Raw genomic sequence first — 22,772 nt, 5'->3', positions numbered from 1 at the left:
GGTAATCAAGTTAAAATTAGGTCATTAAAGTGGGCACTAATCCACACGACTGATTATGAAAAGGGGAAATTTGGACACAGAGGCACACACAGAGGGAAGAGCCTGGGAAGAGATGTAGAGCAAACAGCTATCTTCAACCCAAAGAGAGAGGCCTGGAACAAATTCTCCCTCACATGCCTCAGAAGGAACCACACCTGCCAACACCGTGATTTTGGAATCCTCGTCTGCAGAGACTATTTATTGTGAAACATCCCATTTCTGTTGTTTAAGCCAACTAGTTTTTGGTACTATGTCTCAACAACCTTAGCAAACTATTGCAATGGTGCTTTAGTTTTTTGAAAGCTGAGTTTGAGACGTCCATGAAACACTGCAGTGATGTTTCTAAGTAACAACTGAGAATACATCTGGATCTCAGCAGTCAATCTTAGGTCAAAGGGAGATCTTGAGGAGTCATCAATAAGCAAGAGATAAACCAAGAAGTGTCAAAAGTTCTCACTAAGGTAGTCTGTAATAACGTTCTCACTAAGGTAGTCTGTAATATACAGAAAGGAATGACAAAGCTCTGTGTTATACTGACATGTAAGGAGTGGTTGAAAAATGTTAACTTTGTAAGGAAAATTTAAACAAAAAATCCAGAATTAAAGGAAATCAGAAGATTTGGTACTTCAAAAACCCAAGATGCAAATCTTTTTTAAAAATAAGCAGTATTCAGGGCCTCAAGAAAGACACTGACTTCTTCAACCAGAGGGTAAATTTCTAGTTTCTCTATGTGGGAGCTTATGTTACTAAGGGAATAGTTCCTCATTTTTCATATTTGCATTTAGTGATATGAATTTTTCTCACAGCTTTGCATTAGCTGTATTTCACAAATGTTGACATGTAGCATTTTTATTCAGTTCAATGTATTTTTTTAAATTTTGCTTTACTTTCTATTTGACCCATAGATTGCTTAGAAGTGATTCATTTAGTTTCCAAGAGTTTCTTCAGCTCCAATTCTGGACATTAGGAGGGAAAAAAAATCTAGGGAAACCACACCAATGTCTTCCTTTTGTCCTAAGGTCTCTACTTGTCTGCCCTCCTATTCCCAGTTTTTAAATTTTCTCTTATTTGTTTGCATATAATGTCCAGGGTTTTGCTGTATTTAGTAAGAGGCGTAGAACAATTTTTTTTTTCTATCAGTATTCCTGGAAGTGGAAACCCTCAGATAATTCATTTTAACAAGTAAACGCTTCTTAAAACTTTTTATATTATAATATATGTATGTACAATTGCAGAAATCATAAATGCATAGTTTATTGTGTCTGTTCAAACTGAGAATACCTTTTTAACCAAATCTCAGATCACAAAACAGAAAATGACAATACTTAGAAGCCCTCATTAACCAGTCACTAACCCTATGAGTGGTGACCAATATACTAATTTATAACACCAGATTTTAGTCCTCTGATTTTGTTTTTACAAAACATATTTTACAGAACATAATTTTATTCTCCCTACTCTGTAGCACTAAGAAATAAACACGTCAAAATCAAGTTGACACCCTCTATCATTAGGGCTCATGTATATTCAAAACCAAAGTTTCTATTCCCGGTACCAAATTCAATTTTTAAAGGCATCAAGCTAGAAGCAATATAAAACAGTGAGTATTGACTCTGATACGATAGCGGATGGTAAAATATACTTTCCCACTTACTAGTTATGTAAATATGGCCAATAAACTCAATTTTTAAAAACCTTAGGTGGACTATGGGTTAAAAATAGAACCTCATCAGAGACGCATTTTGTGGCTTAAATGTGACAATGCTCATGAACTGTAAGTTTGTAATCCCCCACAGAGAGACAGCAAAAGATATATTACTTATTAAAAATCAAGTGGTATTTGTATAGTTTGGCACTTTTGTTTCTACACTTATCCAATCAATGCATTCAGTATATTCTACCTCCCTAATTTCATTCATACTTGCTTTCTACTTTCCACTTTTAATGTTATTATTACAGCAACATAATCATGAAGCATCAGCACTGGCCAGGTATTAGAACACAAGTGCAATCTCTGTGTATTCCAATGAGAAACAAACAAATGATATAATTTAGCCATTGCTACATGGCTAAATAATAATTAGTATAAATTTGAATCTTTGGCTCCTAATTTAATACAGTCCCTTTTGCTTACATAAAAATATCTTTCACGAATTCCCCTCTTGTCAGTTGTTTCCCTTTTAAGCACTTTTCTCCCTTGACATACTGGTTAGTCATTCTTAATTGCAGTTTTGATCATGCAATTACCTTGCTCGTCCTTTAGAGTAAAACAAGAGTCCAGCTATTCACTAGCTTGCACAGCTTCATATTACCTTTACTTTAGTTTTTAGTTTTGTTTAGTTTAGTTTCCATCAAAGATACTTAACCTAAGTTGAGATAATATCTATTTCTATTGTGGGGATCAAATGAGATAAGGTATCTAAAACCCTAAACATAGAGTCCTATATCCCAGGTCACTTCTGTTTTCACCCACATCTGTGATCAAAAATTCCTTGGATTCTCAAACTCAAGCAGAGGATACCTTATTCCAAGCACAAAATAGCGCTCAATCTTCTGCCTTAGGGAAAACACCTTATGAGGCAGGAACTGCATATGAGTAAGTGCAGCAGGAACCTATGGGTATGTTAATGCCACCAAATGGGGGTATCAGACAGTCGACTGGTAATTTCCTCATTCTCACGTTCATCATGCAGACAATCCTCAGAAGGATTCTGCATGGGTTTCAGAAGTCACAGTAGAGTGAAACCCAGTTGCATGCAGTAGCAAACTGGAGAGTGCACGGGTTTTCCTTCCTCCTTGTTCCCTCACTCTTTCCTCGAGGAATCTTCTCTCAAATAAACTACCTGCCCGCAAGCCCTGTCTCAGGCTCTATTTCTAGGGGTAACCTGAAGGAACATACTGATACATCATAGGTAGGCGAGTGACAGATTCCTTTTTACTTGTTCTAATGCATTTAAACTCCATTGCCTACCAAAGTATGTGTAATTTCCTCTTCCTGGCAGTTAAGGTCATTTACAAATTGGCCACCAATTTTTTGAATCACACATTATGATACAGTATTTCTGAAATCTGCAGGAACATTACTTGGCTGCAGACTGTTCCTTTAATGCATTTCATGTTTCACCCAGTTGTGCTTTTCTAAATGATCTTTCAACAGCTTAAGATGCTCTTTATCCCATTTTTGTGCATCAAAATTTTGTAGTCGTCAGGATTTTTATCAAATACTATCACCTTCATAAAGCCTTTCCAGATCCCTTCCTGTGAAATGTACCATTTCCTATGGGGTTCATTTGGACACTGGGAGTACTTTATTTGTGTTCCTTAATTATCTTTACATTAAATAATAAGCTAGGATATTCTTGTTTTCTAAAGTTTACTAAATTTTCAACCTCTTACTGTGCCTGAATAATCCTAAAGGTTTCAAGTCTCTTACTGTGCCTGACACCTTAACTCAGTGTGTATGAGTGTGTAAATGTGTGTACCTCTGTATATCTATCAAGTGGATATAATTTTATATGTGCTAATTGCAGAAAATCTAAGAGTCAATAAGCAAAAGAAAAATAAAATCGCCTCAAGTCTCTCATGCCAGAGAAAACCTCTATCAATATTTTGCTATTCTGTATTTTTAAATTGTTTAATTAATGATAATATTATTTTACTATCCTATTTTAAAATTAATAATGCCTATATTACTGATAGGTATTCACTGTAATGGACATAAAATAAATGACAAGGATAAACCTGTTAATATTTGAGGAGTTCTAGATTCAGAAATATGGGGAAAAAACAGTTTTAAAAATATATATGAAGAACAACATTCTTACAATATGTACATGTGTGAGGGGTACTCCTGATTTTTTATGAAGTTCACTTTTTCTTGTAATTTGCCTTGCTGTGTCTCTATCTTACTTCACAAATGCAGTCATTTCTCCTTATTTTGAATTTGTGACTTTTTAGGTGTTATATAACTATAGCCTTGTTTATACCACAGTCACTGATCCCCACCATACACTTTGAGCTGTCTACAGTGTTGAATAAGCTATGACAATAGCCAAACCCTTCCCCTACATTCTTAAGGGGAAAGTGTTCAGTCTCTTATGATTGTGATGTTAGTTGTGTGATTTTTTTAAATATATTTTAACTAACATAAAACCGTATGTTTTATCATGTACAGCAAGTATGTGTAGATTGTGGAATGATTAAATCTAGCTAGTTAACAAATACATTCGCTGTCATAAATATCCTTTTTGTGGTGAGAACACTTAACATTCACTGTCTTTGCATTTTCTTAGGTGCCCTTTATCAGGTTAGAAGTAGCCTCCTATTTCTAGATTACTGAGAAATTTTAATCATATATGAAGGTTAAATTTTCTAAAATGCTTTGTCTGCACCTATTAAGGTGATTGTTTGACTTTTTTTGTTTTTTAATAGGATGAATTACACTGATTGATTCATGGGCAGGAAAAAATTCTCCGTTGGTCACAATGTATTATTATTTTTACATATTGTGGGATTAGATTTGCTAAAATTGTATTTTGCATCCTTGCATTGATTTATACATGTAAGTTGTTTTTTATAACCTATTACATAGTATTGTGTTTTTATTTTTATTTTATTTGTTAAGGGGTGTGTGTGTATGTGTCAAATCGGGCTAATGCTGGACTCATAAAAGTTAAGAAATATTCAGTACCTCTTTTTTGGGCTGTACGTAGAATTGGTGTTGTTTCTTTCTTAAATACTTACTATATATTGACATTAATATTGGCTGGGTGTGGTGGCTTACACTTGTATTTCTAGCACTTTCGGAGGCTGAGGCCAGATTATCACTTGAGGCCAGGGGTTCGAGGCCAGGGGTTCAAGGCCAGCCTGACAACATAGCAAGACCCTATCTCTACAAAAAAATTGTTTAAAAAATTACCCTTGTGTGGTGGCAGGATAAAGTGGGAGGATTGCTCGAGCCCAGGAGGTCTAGGCTGCAATGAGTTGTAATTGCACCATTGCCTTCCAGCTTGGATGACAGAACTAAACCCTGTCTCAAAAGACAAACAAACAGAAAACATTAACATTGCAAAACTCTACAAAATATTCAATGTATTGGTAAAATTCTCCAATAAGCCCATGTGGTCCTGGAGTTTTTGTGTGTAAAGGTATACAACTAAAATTTTAGATTTAATAGGGCCAGGCGTAGTGGCTCACGCCTGTAATCCCAGTACTTTGGGAGGCCGAGGTGGGTGGATCACGAGGTCAGCAGACGGAGCCCATCCTGGCTAACACAGTGAAACCCCGTCTCTACTAAAAAATACAAAAAATTAGCCGGGTGTGGTGGCGGGTGCCTGTAGTCCCAGCTACTCTGGAGGCTGAGGCAGGAGAATGGCGTGAACCTGGGAGGTGGAGCTTGCAGCGAGCCCAACTCACGCCACTGCACTCCAGCCTGGGTGACAGAGTGAGATGACTCCGTCTCAAAAAAAAAAAAAGAAAAGAAAAAAAGTTAGATTAAATATATATATGGTTACTCAAATGCTAATTTTGTTCTTAGTTGTTTTGGTAAGTTGTATTTCAAAGAATTTGTCCAGTTTAAGCTATCAAATTTATTGCCATAAATTATTCATAATATGTTATTTATCTTTTTAAAATGCATGTTCTGTAGTAATAGACTTTCCTCATTCCTAATATTTCTTTCTTCCCTCATTTTTGTCTGTCAGCCAATAGATGTATCAAATGTATTGATGTCCTAATGAATAGCCCCTTTATTATCATGAAATGACCCTGTTTATCTCTAGTAATATTTGTAACTCTGAAATATATGTCTAATATTAATATAGCCACTCTACCTTTCTTTTTTACATAAACTTTTTTATTCTAAAGCAAGTTTGATTTAGATAAAAATTGCAAAAAATTCTATCAATTACTGCATCCATTTCACCCAGTTTCCCTATTGTTACTGTCTTAAATAACCACGGTATATTCGTCAAAATTAAAATACCAGTATCTATACTGTCTTTGTTAACGATTAGCTAAACTCCAGATTTGTGCATGTTTAACTCGGTATTTTCCTAATATCTTTTTCTCCAGGACAGGATCCCAGACACCTGCGTTTAGCTATTATGTATCCTTAGGATCCTCTAGTCTGTAACACTTTCTCAATCTTTGTTTTTCCTGACCTTGAGAGTTATAAGGAAATCTAGTCAGGTATTTGTAGGATGTTCTTCACTTTGAGATTGTCTGGTGTTTTCTTCAATGACTATACTGAAGTTATAGATCACGGGAAATAATCCACAGGGGTGAAGTAACATCATAGGATTGCTTTGGCTACTTGCACTTTTTCATTTTTATATGAATTATAGAATAGCTTCTTTTTTCTAATTTTGTTAAGAATTACATTGGTAGTTTGATAGGAATAGTGTTGAATCTGTAAATTGCTGTGGGCAGTAGGGCTATTTTAGTGATATTGAGTTTTTTGATTCATGAGCATGGAATTTTTTAAATTTATTCATGTCATCTCTGATTTCTTTCATCAATGTTTTGCAGAAATCCATACAGAGATCTTTCACCTCTTTGGTTAGATGGATTCCTAAATATTTCATTTTCTTTGTGGTTTTTGTAAATGAGATTGTGTTCTTTATTTGACTCTCAGCCTTGATGTTATTGGCATATAAAACTGCTACTGGTTTTTGTACATTGATTTTGGATGCTGAAACAAAATCAATCAAACAAAATTTTTAGTGAGCTAAAAATCAGTTATCAGTTCCAGTAGCCTTTTGCCAGAGTCTTTAATATTTTCGAGGTATAAAATTATATCACCAACAAAAAGAGATCGTTTGACTTCTCCTGTTCTTACTTGGATGCTTTTTATTTCTTCCACTTGCCTGATTGCTCTGGCTAGGAATCCAATACTATGTCGAAGAGGAGTGGTGAGAGTGGGCATCCTTGTCTTGTCTCAGTTCTCAAGGAGAATGCTTTCAGCCACTGACCATTCCATATGATGTTGCCTGTGGGTTTGTCACAGAGGGGTCTTACACTTTTGAGATATGTTCCCTTGGTGTCCAGCCTGTGGAGGGTTTTTATCATGAATGGATGGTGGATTTTATTGAAAGTGTTCGGTTTATTGAGGTGATCACATATGTTTGCTTTTAATGTTATCTATGTGGTGAATCACATTTATTGATTAGTGTATGTTAAAACAGTCTTGTATCCCAGGAATATAGCCTACTTGATCATGGTGGTTTAACTTTTTGTTGTGCTGCTGGATTCACTTTGTTGAGGATTTTTGCATCTATGTACATCAGGGATATTTGCCTGAAGTTTTCCTTTTTTGTTGCGTTTCTGCCAGATTTTTGTATCAGGCTGATACCAGCTTTATAGAATGAGTTAGAGAAGATCCCTAGTTCCTCAACTTTTTGGAATAGTTTCCATAGGATGACTATCAGTTCTTCTTTGGACATCTGTAGTATTTTGCTGTGAATCCATCTGGTTCACGAATTTTTAGTTGGTAAGTTTTTTATTACTTATTCAATTTCAGAGCTCAATATTTGTCTATTCAGGGTTTCAAACTTCCTGATTCAACATTGGGAGATTGTTTGTTTCCACAAATCTATCCATTTTGTCTAGATTTTTGCATGTGCATGCATAGAGTTCTCCATAGTATTCTCTGAAGATCTTTTGTATTTCTGTACGATCAGTTGTAATGTCATATCTGTCATTTCTAATTGTACTTATTTGGATCTTCTCTTTTTTATTCTATGTTAGTCTAGCTAGTGGTCAATCCATCTTTTTTATTTTTTCAAATAACCAATTATTGGTTTCATTTATCTTTTGTATGACTTTTTGCATCTCAATTTCATTCAGTTCTTTTCTAATTTTAGTTATTTATTTTATTTTCCTTGCTTTCAATTTGTTCATTTTTTTTTCTAGTTCCTTTAGGTGCTAAGATAGATTGTTAATTTGAGATCTTTCTAAGATCTCGATGAAGGCATTTAGTGCTATAAGCTTTCTTCTTAACGTTGCTTTAGGTGCATCCTAGAGATGTCGCTAAGTTGTGTCCCTACTTTCATTAGTATAAAACATGTTTTATTTCTGCCTTAATTTTAATCTTCACCCGGGAAGTATTCAGGAGCACCTTGTTTTATGCATTTATGTAGTTTTGAGAGGTTTTCTTAATATTGAATTCTATTTTTGTTGCACAGTGTTCCAAGAGTATGCATGGCATGATTTCACATTTTTTGAATTTATTGAGACTTGCTTTATGTCTGAGCATGTGGTCAATTTTATAATATGTTCTATGTGCAGATGAGAAGAATGTATAGTCTCTGGTGCTGGGAGGAGTACTCTGTAGATGTCTAGTAAGTCTAATTGGTCAAATGTCAAGTTTATTAACTAATTAATATATTTTTTATTTCTATAGGTTATTGGGGAACAGGTGGTGTTTGGTTACATGAGTAAGTTCTTTAGTGGTGATTTGTGAGATTTTGGTGCACCCACCACCTAGGCAGTATACACTGCACCCTATTTGTAGTCTTTTATCTCTCAGCCCCTTCCCACCCATTCCCCCGAGTCCCCAAAGTCTATTGTGTCTTCTTATGCCTTTGCATTCTCATAGCTTAGCTCCCACTTATGAGTGAGAACATAAGACATTTGGTTTTCCATTTCTGAGTTATTTCACTTAGAATAATAGTCTCCAATCTCATCCAGGTCTCTGCAAATTCCAGTTTAAGTGCATAATTTATTAGTTTTCTGCCTTGATGATCTAACACTGTCAGTGGGGTGTTGAAGTCCCCCACTATCATTGTGAGTTTGTCTTAGAGCTTTTGTCATCCTGGAAAAACTTGTTTTATGAATCTCGGTGCCCCAGTGTTGGGCAGTTAGAATAGTTAAGTCTTCTTGTTGTATCGTACCCTCTACCATTATGTAATGACCTTCTTTGTCCTTTTTTAAAGTTTTACTGGTTTAAAGTCTGTTTTAACTGACATAAGGATAGTGATGTCTGCTCTTTGTTTTCCGTTTGCATGGTAGATCTTTCTTCATTCCTTTACTTTGAGCCTAGAGATGGCATTACGTCATGTGGGGTGAGTCCCTTGAAGGCAGCAGATGATTGGATCTTGTCTTTTTTCCAGCTTGTCACTTTACGTCTTTGAAGTGGGGTGTTTAGCCCTTTACATTTAGGATTGGTGTTGATATGCAGGATTTTGATCCTGTCATCATGTTGTTAGCTGACTGTTTTGTAGACTTGATTGCGTTGTTGCTTTATAGTAAGTATGGGCTATGTGGGCCTCAGAATCATAAAAGGAAGTGAAAGGCACTTCTTACATGGTGGTGGCAAGAGAACACAAGGAAGAAGCAAAAGCAGAAACCCGATAAACCCATTAGATCTCATGAGAATTATTCACTATTGCAAGAATAGCATGGGAAAGACTGGCTCCCATGAGTCAATTACCTCCCCTGGGTCCCTCCTACAACACCACGTGGGAATTCTGGAAGATACAATTCAAGTTGAGATTTGGGTGGATATACAGTCAAGCCATATAAGACTGTTTTTAAATTGGTCTGTTACTTACCAGGTTTCACCACTCTGCCTGCTCTCTTTCAGTTTTCTTTTCTAGGCCTCTCAACTTGACTTCTAAATTTTCAAAAAATTATCTGGATTTTGTTGTAAGAAAATTCTCAACCTTGTAGCCTTGTATGTGAGGATCGCTCCCCCGGTATTTCTTATATTAGAAAACGAACTGAAAAATAGTTTGGCCTATGTTTTAGTCAGGGTTCTCTAGAGGGACACAACTGATAGGATAGATGTGTATATGAAAGGGAGATTATTAAGGAGCATTGACTCACACAGTCACAAGGTGATGTCCCACAGTAGGCTGTCTGCAAGCTGAGGAGCAAGGAAGCCAGTCTGAGTCCCAAAACCTCAAAAGTAGGAAAGCTGAGAGTGCACCCTTTAGTCTGTGGCTTAAGGCCCATGAGACCCTGGCAAACCATTGTTGTAAGTCCAAGAGTCCAAAAGCTGAAGAACTTGGAGTCTGATGTTCCAGTGCAGGAAGCATTCAACACAGGAGAAAGACAAGGGCCAGAAGATTCAGGAAGTCTGCTCTTTCCATATTCTCCTGCCTCCTTTATTCTAGGCAGGCTGGCAGCTCATAAGATGGTGCCCACCAAGATTGAAGCTGGGTCTGCTTCTTCCAGTTCAATGACTCAAATATTAATCTCCTTTGGCAACATCCTCACAGATACACCCAGGAACAATACTTTGCATCCTTCATTCCAATCAAGTTCACACTCAATATTAACCAATACAGCCTACATCTGGACTGCTAGAAAATAACTGCTGTAAGATGAATGTGAAGAGAGTGTCATAAACATTTAAATAAAAATGGAAACTTTGGAAAAATCTGAGAAAATTTTAAATTTAGAACAAGAGCTCCTATTAAATAGTAGGTGACATATTTTATGACGAGAGTAAGTGTAAAACAATTTAATGAGTTAAATGCCTCAGGTAAAAGGCTCAATTAAATGATAAGTGAATTTATAGGTTAATATGTGTCAATAAAGGGAAGTACAACAAATAGACTATCTTTACTCTGCAAATTGTTTAACATTTCATTTTTCCCTAAAGAATATTAAATAGCAAATTCTCAAAATTTTAGGGCAAATTAGATATGAAGATAGGCCAGTGCAGTGGTTCAGACCTGTAATCCTGGCACTCTGGGAGGCCAAGTCAGGAGAATTGCTTCAGGCCAGGTGTTCAAGACCAGCATGGGCAACATTTTGAGACCCTATCTCTACAAAAATGAAAAACTGAAAAAACCTCATTTGGCATGGTGTCACGTGCCTGTAGGTCTAGCTACTCAGGAAGCTGAGGCAGAGGATTGCATAAAACCAAGAGATCAGGGCTGCAGCGAGCCCTGATTGCACCACTGCACTCCAGCCTCGGCAACAAAGCCCTGACTCAAAAAAATACAAAGATAGATTATTGCTCAGAGGACTATTTCAGTTTTTGTAGAAACAATTATTAAAATCTCAGTATCTAGATTCTCTACACATGCACACACACACTAACATACATACACAAACACACAAGAATATGTTTATAACATCACACAAGATGTGTTTCTAAGCACAAGACATTATCCAGGAAATTATTTTATAATGTTTAATTTGTCAATTAAAAGTTTCAACAGACAAATAAATATTGATATCACCAGAAAATGATCTATTTTGTTTTTAGGCCAAGGAGATAACAGACAGCAGACACAGACTCAGCCCAGTGTTATGGAAGCATAACTGAACCCAACTTGTGCATGTCATCTGGGGCCCTGCTATCCAGGGCAGTGGCATTGTGGCCTGGGCTGAAGCAAGCCATTTCTGGTAGCAGTTTTGGTATCGTCCAGACTCATAAATAACAATGCCCCAGTTTTTGTGTAGCAGAAAAGAAGAAAAAAAATGTGCAAACTCTAACAAGCACCCATGGGTTACAAGACACATAGCAAGAAGAGGAGCAGAGAGAAAGATAGACAGGACTCCTTATCTGTCTGGCATGGGAAGTGTGTGTGTTGAAGGCCTCTATGGAAGGGGGCTGCACAGCATCAACTCCATTGCCCGCGCTCTGTGTTTTAGCATTCTAACCACTCAGTACACAGCAGGCTACATTTGCGCCAGATGGTGTACAAGGATCTGGGTATGCTGGTATGAAACTCTCAGTTTCTGTTGGTAAAAACAACCTGAAGAAGCAGAAAGTATGGCACTGAGTGTTACCCATTGATGAGCTACTGTGCACAGCCCTGACAATTTCCAGTTGTATGAAAGAGGAGACAATGGGTGCAATGGGGCTGAAGCTCTCCGGATTATGAGAGAGCTGCACTCTGGGCAGCAGAGCAGCAGCAGCCTTCAAGGGAAGGATGCTTGTGGAGCAGCAGAAATCATGTGGGAAAAACAGAAGATAGAAGTGAGCAGTTAATTAGACAGAGCAGAGGAGCAGAACGGGATTGTCATTGAACAGTGGCCTGTGAGGATCTGTGTCCCATGCAAACACTGAGGACCCCTGCCACAGACACTGTTTTATTGATATACTTGATCTTCAGGAGGGCTAAGAAAAAACATCATCATATTTAATAATTCATATGGGCACTTCCACTTATACAGTACAGGTATACTTTGAGACCTTAAAGACACAAGCTATATAAAATGATTTTTTAAGATAGTTGGTATAATAATTGTATATCTTAATAAAAAGATGATTCAGAAAAGTTTAATAGTCATTACTAGAAGACTGTAGGCCAGGTCTGTATGTGTCAACTCAGACGCCACTTCCATACTACATTTTCTCAGCAAGTAGGAACTTCAAACACTTCTTATCATTTTTAATATTGATTTACTAAAATACACACAGATTTATAACTGCTACATAGATATTTACCTGTATATAATTAGGTATCTTACCTAATACTTACCTGTATACATACTGATATGTAGATACTTTCCTGTGTATCATTTCCAGTGGTTACAACATAGTTTTAAATAATTCGGCCATACATATTTAAACATTTTAATTTAGAGTTATAAAATGCATGGAAAATGAATTTAAGCATTTAAAAATTGGCCCTTGTCAAGGAAAACAAATGTTTCTATCAAAATTTCAGTCAACATTTTCAAAAATGATAATCATTATTTCTCCATCAACTTGAGACCCTAGGCCTATAAAGACATTTCTTTCATTGCAGCTGCTATAAAATAAACAAGCAAATAAAACTAAGGTAAGACATAAGTTTTGTGAAAAACATAAACTTTTACATAGTTTTACTGAATTTGCTTAAGACTCTAGGCAATGAAAGTAAAAGCTATGAGAGTGAAAGTGGCTGAAAAGATGTCAAGGATCATAATACAGTATCTTGAAATACCTGCCTTAATGTAATTGAAATTAATGAAACGTTTCTTGAAAATGGGAAGAACACAATTTAAATGTGAAAGAAATACGTCAATAATAAAAAGAATGGTTCTTCCAATGTTTAATTAAGTAGATATTAAACTAAATCTGATGTGAAAATAAGTCAAAACCTCAGTGAGCTTAAACAAGAGACTTTACAATAGTACATCATTAGTATATATTCTGAAGCATGTTACATTGGGGTTATAATAAAAAGTTAAAAAACACATATGTGCACGAGAATGGCATTTTCACAAACTACAATTGAATGATTGAAAATGTGCATTGCATTTATTGTCTGTGATAAATTATTTAAGCTAAATTAAGTGCTAGTATGCGTTGGAGAGTGCACCCAAAGGTGAAATCCCCTTTTAAATCTTCTATGGAAAGACAGCATGGCTTCATCTGAAACTACGTATCAATTTCAAGGTAAAATAGATTATTGAGAGTGCAATCTTGCCAGCTATGTATTTTTTTTTTTCTGAAGTTTTAGGTATTGCGCTCAGTTGGCTAGTCTTAGTTCACATTTAACATTCCAGGTAATATGTCGCTACATGCAGTCGGGAATCCTGTCTCCTTCAATGTTGATGCACTGGACCATCCAAGCGTACAAATAACACCTCAGAAGCTCAGCTGGTGCACATCTCCCCCACCCTGTTGGCCCAGCTACCAGTAGAGAGAACTAAAGCTAAGTGCAGGGCACACCCTTCTCAAAGGACATAGCCAGGCAGCTGTACAGAGGCCACTTTTGCATATACCGAAATTTCCCGGAAGGTCATTGGAGGGCCACAGCTGGCTGCATGGGAGGCAGCTGTACAGCCATCTGACTCACTAAAAATGTGATTATGGCATTAAACAAAAAAATCGTGATAATAGACCTTTCAGGAAACCACCTGTCTAATCATGCTGTTTCAAACTTATTTTTAACAATGATAAGTTTCATTTTTTTCTTCAGAATTTGGGGCAAATAACAGCAATAAGAATATAACTCATAGAGTGCATAAAACAGAACAGGTAGGAAATATAAATTTTATTATTTAGAGTACCTGAGGAATAAGAACATAAACTTCTTATAGACATGATTAAATACTAAGACAGGTGGGACATCTCTAAAGATAAGCCCAACCCATACTAGAATAATTTCCACTTCAAATTAAAATTCTGACTAGGCTAACTTTGTCTCCTGTGAATGTAGGTTACTTACTTTTCACGAATTAGAATGTGCAGATATTTATGCTCATATAGTCTAAAAACCCTCATGTGTTTAGTGAAACAAAAGTATTCAAGTGAAATAAGCAGCAGGCCATTCGCCTGGGGTTGTTTCTGCCCCCAGTGCTCTTATATCAACAACTAGAACACAACACGGAAACATTTTCTGTAACTGGCTTAAAACAAAGTGAGACAAACAAACAAAAAACCGGTCTCAGTCCATCACAGACAGCCAATCAGCTGACGTCTGGTACAACTAGGGACATCCCATTGGACCATATCCAAATTAGGCAAACGTCTCATCATAGCATTCTCAAAGAATGCAAATGCCTGGCTGTGGCCAATCAGGTAATTTATTTACTTTGTCTCTGTGTTTGGCCTATAGACACCCATGGCTCACGCATGTAATTTTTTCAGAGTTTCTAGAAAAAGTATGGCCTGAAATTTTAATGCTGATCCAAGTTATGCTTCAGTCGTAAAGGCAATAAACAAAGATTCCCCATGTAAAATGTCAGGGAATCTCACATGCCTATACCCTTCTATAAGCTACTCAGTATCTAAAACCAGTAAAGAGGTAAATCAAAATGTAGAATTGTGTAATAAAATGAAATCCCAAAGATAAAGATGGACTGTAATTTTATCTCTGTGATTTAATTTAATTACACAATTCATTGTGATATGTTATTCCCAAATGCAACAGAAGTGAAAGAAAAAAAAAAACTATCCTAAATTTGGTGTTTATCATCACCATGCATGGTTTTATAATTTGAATGTATCTATCTACATGTCATATTGAGTACTGGTTTACAAATTTTAGATTTTTGATATGAAGGAAATAATACTATACAGAAATTTCTGCACCTTCTCATTTTATTCTTGTGAAAAATAATCACAATATGTTTTTACCAATTTATTCATAATACATATAAATTTTTTTTTTTTTTTTGGGGTTTTAATCTTTTATTGTGAATCTGGTAAAAACATTACCCCCACCCCACAATATTGCATCTAATGTCAGGAAACCACCTTTCTTTCTTTCTTTTTTTTTTTTTTTTTATTATACTTTAGGATTTTAGGGTACATGTGCACAATGTGCAGGTTTGTTACATATGTATCCATGTGCCATGTTGATTTCCTGCACCCATTAACTCGTCATTTAGCATTAGGTGTATCTCCTAATGCTGTCCCTCCCCCCTCCCCCCACCCCACAACAGTCCCCGGAGTGTGATGTTCCCCTTCCTGTGTCCATGAGTTCTCATTGTTCAATTCCCACCTATGAGAGAGAACATGCGGTGTTTGGTTTTTTGTCCTTGCGATAGTTTACTGAGAATGATGTTTTCCAGTTTCATCCATGTCCCTACAAAGGACACGAACTCATCATTTTTTATGGCTGCATAGTATTCCATGGTGTATATGTGCCACATTTTCTTAATCCAGTCTATCGTAAAAGAAGACATTTATGCAGCCAGAAAACACATGAAGAAATGCTCATCATCACTGGCCATCAGAGAAATGCAAATCAAAACCACAGTGAGATACCATCTCACACCAGTTAGAATGGCCATCATTAAAAAATCAGGAAACAACAGGTGCTGGAGAGGATGTGGAGAAATAGGAACACTTTTACACTGTTGGTGGGACTGTAAACTAGTTCAACCATTGTGGAAGTCAGTGTGGCGATTCCTCAGGGATCTCGAACTAGAAATACCATTTGACCCAGCCATCCCATTACTGGGTATATACCCAAAGGACTATAAATCATGCTGCTATAAATACATATAAATTTTTAATCAAATATTCTCTATTAACTGGAATTTGGGGAATAAACAACCTTGTATAGTTTCTTTGTGTGCATGTTCAAGACATCAAAGGTTTATCAAACTTCCTCTCTAAAGGACAAGACAGGAAATATCTTAGACTTGAGGGCAAATTTAATGTCAACTCGAAGACATAAGCCTCAGAATTTCTGGGTTTTAGTTTATGCAACAATCGGCTTTCCCATAGAGTGCCAAATTGCTTTTGTAATTGTTTAAAAAGTTTTGAAAAAAAATCCTATTAGCAAGATGAGAGTATTCTTCTTGCTCCATATGCTGGCTAACACTTAATATTGACATTATTTCAAAATTTTTGCTGCCCTAATAGCCAAATTTCCTTTATTATTGATGGCCTGTTTCTAGCCTTTGATTATATTTATTGTGTCTTAAATACTATGACAGCATTTTTTAAATTCTAAATGGATGAAATTGCTTCAGATACTCTAGGACTCAAATATAGCACATGATTCAAGTACAAAATTTAAGTACAAAGATACAGATGTATAGGGCCAATTTTTGTGTTGTCATTTAAAATTTCAGTCTATGTATGTATTGTACAATTAAAAACACATTGGATATAAACAGGTTAATATTTTTCATGATAATTATAATTTTTAATTTTTCTGATATTTAAATATGTCTGTCTATAAAATAACAGAAGGCTTAGGGGTAATACGACAATAGAGCTAGGGGTTGAGCGCACATACTACAGAAATTAGATAAAACTGTATACATAACAAGTATGATTTTACTGGAAATGTAATTTTTCCAAGCTACAGAAGTAAAAAGCCAACATGATACAGGTCTTCTACCTCAACAGTAGCAATTCTTCATTTATTTTTTGACTTGTTCTATGTGTTGCACAAAAAAGAAACTGAATTATCCAAAATCACCTAGATTATTTTCCTCAACCCTCCGAATGAGTCAAAATCTAAAGTTAATGAGTGTTTCTATGCTCAGTGACAGTAAAATCTAGTCAACTATGATTCAGCAATTACAGTCCTTGGCATTTACCCAAGTAAGTTGAAAACTTACATCCACAAGAAACCTGAACACGAATGTTTATAACAACTTTATTTATAACTGTCAAAACTCGGAAACAACCAAAGTGTCCTTCAGTAGGTGAGTGGATAAGCTGTAGTACCTCCAGACAATGGTATATTAGCCAACACTAAAAAGAAATGGTTTATCAAGCCCCGAAAAAAAAAAAAAAACTTGGAGCAAAATTAAACATATAGTACTAAGTAAAAAAAGCTAACCTTAAAAGCCTACATAATGTATTATTCCAATAGCATGATAGTTTGGAGCAAAATGAAGGAGAAAGTAAAAAAGATCAGTGGCTGCCAGGTGTTGGAGGTAGATGAATAGGAAGAACATAGAGAATATCTATGGCAGTGCAATTAATCTGCATGATAATGGTGAATACATGTAACTATACATTTGCCAAAATTCCTAGACTTTACAAGACCAAGAGTGAACCCGAATGTGAACTGTAGATTTTGGGTGATGATGTGTCAATATAGGTATATGGATGATAACAGGTGGACCACTGTGGTGTGGAATGTTGATAATGGGGGAGGCCATGCCTGTGTTGGGGCAGGCCTTACATGGAAACTCTCTGTACTTTCTGCTCAAATTTTCTGTGAACCTAAAACTACTCTAAACATAAAGTTTATTATAAAAAACTTAATTACATCATGGTAATCATTCACAGTGTGATGCAAACCTGACTTTTAAGTTTTTTTCTGCAGGGTGTGGCCTTTAGTTCTATTTGCAACTTTTTCATTTGGTTGCTGCAGCCTTGACGGGTGATTTGCAGTTTTAGTGGTGATGAAGAGTCAATTACAGAAGAACTAAAGTAGAGAGATCTGAATAACTAGACCTAATAAGAACAGTCACTTACATAATTAGTATTTTGCAACTGTGACCAGAAATAAAAGAACGTTGCAGTATTTCAGGAGGATATTGAATTACTTTTTACCATTCCATTAGGCTAAAATAACCATACAAATTCATAATTTAAAAAATTTTGATAGGTTGCTCACGCCTGTAATCCCAGTACTTTGGGAGGCCGAGGCGGGTGGATCATGAGGTCAGGAGATCGAGACCATCCTGGCTAACATGGTGAAACCCCGTCTCTACTAAAAATACAAAAAAAATTAGCCGGGCGTAGTGGTGGGTGCCTGTAGTCCCAGCTACTTGGGAGGCTGAGGCAGGGGAACGGCGTGAACCCAGTAGGTGGAGCTTGCAGTGAGCCGAGATCGCACCACTGCACACCAACCTGGGTGACAGAGCGAGACTCTGTTTCAAAAAAAAAAAAAAAATTGATAGATTAAAAGGCTAACTACTCTGAATAATAAATCTCAGTAAAGGTTTAAGTAAAAATGAAAAATAAATTAAAATGAAAATGCCCTTCCTAGACATATCTTAGAATTCTCAGATAGGTGAATAACTAAGAATCACAAAGAGAATAAGTGATTTTTCATAGTAGTAGTAGTCATTCAGATTACACATTCTAAGAATTTAAAAACAAACAAGCAAACAAAACAACAATGCAATGATCAGTGGTGGACAGGGGTTAGGAACAGAAGGAGCAGAGGGTGAGGGATGGTGCCATGTCTCGGCTGCAGGGGTGGATACAGCAACCTACACAAGCACTAAAATTGTATAGAACTAGTATTACATAGCATTGACGGTTGCACAATATTGTGAATATACTAGAAGCCACTTTTAAATGGTGAAAATAGTGAAAAATGTTTGGAAGTAAGTACATGTATACACACATGAGAGTACAAGTAAAATCTGAGTGAGCCTAGGTGGAGTGCATCAATACCAGTATAGTGATTGTGATATTCAAAGAAACTGGACTAAGCTATTCTTTCTTATATCTGTATGTTCATCAAAAACTATTCAATAAAGTCTCAGCATAAACAATCACTGCAGCAAAAATATCAGCAAAAAATTACCAAATATTTTCTTTCATTATTCAAGTAACCATATACATAGTAAAAACAATTGTGAAATTTAAATATGGAAATTTTTGAGAAAGCAGTAATGAAATACATAGAGAAGAATTGTATGGAGAAAATGGACTAATCTTTAGTATGCATCATATATATCCTAGCAGTCTATACCCTCAAAGACATGAATTTCTGTGATAGAGATTAGTAATACAAAGATGGCCCAATTAAAATAATCTAGTTCTTGGTATCTTACAGCATCTTAATAAAGCTTTTGAAGAACACAATTATTTAGCAAGGAATTGTAGAGTATTTTATTATCATGCATCTGTGCTATACCCTGATTATCCTGCACTTTTTAGTAATGCATTTACATCATTGACTATAACCTCCTCAAACAGTACATAACTAATAAATAATTATTTTATTACTGAAAATAATGCATTATGTATGTAGTGTAACTTATTTTCTGTAAACATAGGTGAAATAAAATCACTAATGTTCAAAATTACGCATACTCCCCACACATTCACCATTGTAAGACAGAAAACTTACTTGTCTGCCATTTTTACGTGGCCACAACACTATATTTGGGAAGTTTAGTATTAATAGTAAAATAAAAATATATGTCATCATATATTTGGGCACATATATTCTAGTCCCATGCTGATCTTTTTGTAAAATTAGATCTGGCTTTCCAAGAGAGCCTACTTATTTTTCAGAATATATTTCAAATAGCTAAGTTCAAACAGCACGTGTCTCTTTATAGACATTCCAGTATCACACAGGCAAAACCAAACCAAACAGAAAGCAGCAGAGACTTGGGCATCTATTGTTCATCACACAGTGGGGGTGCAGGAAGTAGTGTTGGTAGAAGGAACTGTGTTTGCTGTCCTGTGTTTGATCATGTTAATACTACAAAATGCCCTTACTCCTGGTCTAACTAGATTCTCTTGTAAACTGATTGATTTGTTAAATTACATGTGAACAGACTAGTTTAAAGATGTTGCCCAAAATAACTTTTCTATGATGATTAACATCATCTTTCATAAAAGTTCTTTAAAATAAACTAGCAATTAGAAATAGGTCTGGTTGAGAACTACAGTAAATCACACTGGTGTCATTCTTTCCAAGAATTTACTGCAGGAATATGCCCCAAACACACGGTATTGTATGTAGTATTCAAGAATGCCTAAAACATTAATCCTGCTCTATTGAAGCCAGAGTCTGCAAAAGCTGTGGACATATGCACAAGCTACTATGCAACCATATAGTTATTATATGCATACACGCACCCATATATTTGTACATTAATACATACATACACAATGATTTATATATATACATTTACACAATGCATATATGCAAACACATACACATATACATGCACACACATTAAATTTATTTTAGGCTGTTAGATTTTCCCTGAAAATTTTTTATGGAAGTTTCCTTCATCTATTTCTTAATGCCTTAAATAAATTAGTTCGTATCCATCACCTCGACAATAGGCTTCTTTCTGGTTTTCCTTCCTTATGTATTTTCTAAAGTAAAGAGTGAATCTTTCTGATCCTTTGAGGAATTTTTAGAATACAAATCTTTTCCAGCATTTCTGGATCTTCAAATTCATGCTTTCTATTGGCTCTTTCGACATCTACATTTAACATTTTAATATTTCCCTCCAGCTCACATTTTTTTCATACAGAGAATTCTCTTCCTCTTCGTAGGGTTATCTACATTTGTCTCCACATTTTTGTTACCTTCAATTTCCAGCTGTAAGTGGCTCCTATGCATACAATTTAATCATTTTTTCTCCCCGAGGTCACATCTATTTCACTTGATCCAAAACATATTCTTCTCTACCTTCTTTCACTTCTTCCCACTAGCCAAATTCTCAAAGAATCATCAACACAGACTTTGTAGCTGCTAATTTTCTAGCCTCTCCTTCATTATGACTTCTGCACTTTTCAATCAAACAAACAGCTCTTGTTCACATCACTGCTTCCTTCATGTTTCTAAATGCAATAAATTATTTCGCTTATTTTTCTTTTTCCTAAGCTGTTAGAAAACTGTAACACTCTTGACCCTATTCTTATTTGAGTCATCTTTATTTACCTTTCACCAAATCATACTTTTTGGTATTTCGTCTTTTCTCTGCTAGCTATTCTTCTTTACACTGATTTTTCAATTTTGTCATTACTCAAAATTTCATCCTAGACCATCTATTATATTTATTCTCAATAAATTTTCTATTCATACACAACCTATGTAACTAATCTCCTCAGCTACATTTTTGGTTCAGAACTATTGTCTGAGCAAAGCTCTTTATATCTAGCTGACAAGCAGACATCCCTACTAGGTTATATCAAAAACATTTTAAACACTGTATATCATCTATTTTTCCCCTTATTCATGATTTCAGTGTATTTCCTGAGAATGAGGACAATGTTATTATGTAACCACAAAACACAGAATAAAATCAGACCATTTAACCTTAGGACAAATACCACAAATCTTGTGATATGGTTAGGCTTTGTGTCCCCACCCAAATCTCATCTTGAATTATAATTCTTAAAATCCCCATAATCCCCATATGTCAAGGGAGAGACCAGGTGGAGGTAACTGAATTGTGGGGGCAGTTACCGTCCTCCTGTTCTTGTGATAGCTAGTGAGTTCTCATGAAATCTGATGATTTTATAAGGGGCTCTTCTCCCCTTTGCTTGGCACTTCTCCTTCCTGCCACCTTGTGAAGAAAGTGCCCTGCTTCCCCTTCGTCTTCCACCATGATTGTAAGTTTCCTGAGGCCTCCCCAGCCATCCTGAACTGTGAGTCAAAGCCTTTTCCTTTATAAATTACCCAGTCTTGGGCAGTTCTTTATAGCAGTATGAAAAGGGACTAATACACCTTGAAATTTATAACCTGTATTTAAATTTCATTAATTGTCCAAATAATATTCTTTAAAAATTATTTATATTCCTAATCCAGCATGGATTAACTTATTGATTGCATTAAATTAAGATGTATTGTTAGTCATATAACCTGAAACATTTCCTAATAATTTCCTTAGTTTTTTGATATTACTGTAGTTAAAGAATATAAAGCAGCTATTTTGTAGAATTACTTTCAATTTAGATTTGTGCCATATTTCCTTATGATTAAATTCGGACAAATTTTATCAGAAATATCACTGAAGTAATGTTGTGTGCATGCAAAGTGAGTCTCATTGGAAGATACAGAATGTTAATTTGTTTCAATATTGGAGATTTGGGTTTAATAATTTGGATAAGTTTGTATATACCAAGTTGCACCATTATAAAGATATTTTAAGTTCATAAGTCAATTTTACACATATGTTTTGTCACCTCTACCTTGGCAAAATAGCGTCTACTAGATTTTGTATTCATTTATATATTTCATCTTCTATATGCACATCATACTATGATCTTCCAGCCTCCATTGTTTCTGATGATAAATTGGCTATCATCTGGGTTAGCGCATACAACTGCACTGATCAAGCTACTTAACTGTATCAAGAGGCTGCTTTTCCATTCAATGTCCCTAAGAAAATGATTATTCTACTGTTGCATTTCATTTGCCTCCTATCTTTTTTTTACTAAAATCAGTTTATTTTCAGCATCAGCCTCATAAACCTATTTATGACTTTCATATTTTCCTTTATGATCTTTTATTCTCAAAATATTTATTAATGTTTCCCTCTTCTGTTTTCCATAAGAGGAGATTTTGAAATATATGCCCATACAAAAGAATGGCCAATATATATTTCTAGCCTTAAATAATAAGATACAGATGAGTAACAACCTTATTATATTATCTTATGAA

Source organism: Nomascus leucogenys, chromosome 4 (genome assembly GCF_006542625.1).
Source record: "Nomascus leucogenys isolate Asia chromosome 4, Asia_NLE_v1, whole genome shotgun sequence".
Taxonomy (NCBI): Eukaryota; Metazoa; Chordata; class Mammalia; order Primates; family Hylobatidae; genus Nomascus; species Nomascus leucogenys.
Note: the sequence above shows the minus strand (reverse complement) of the source record.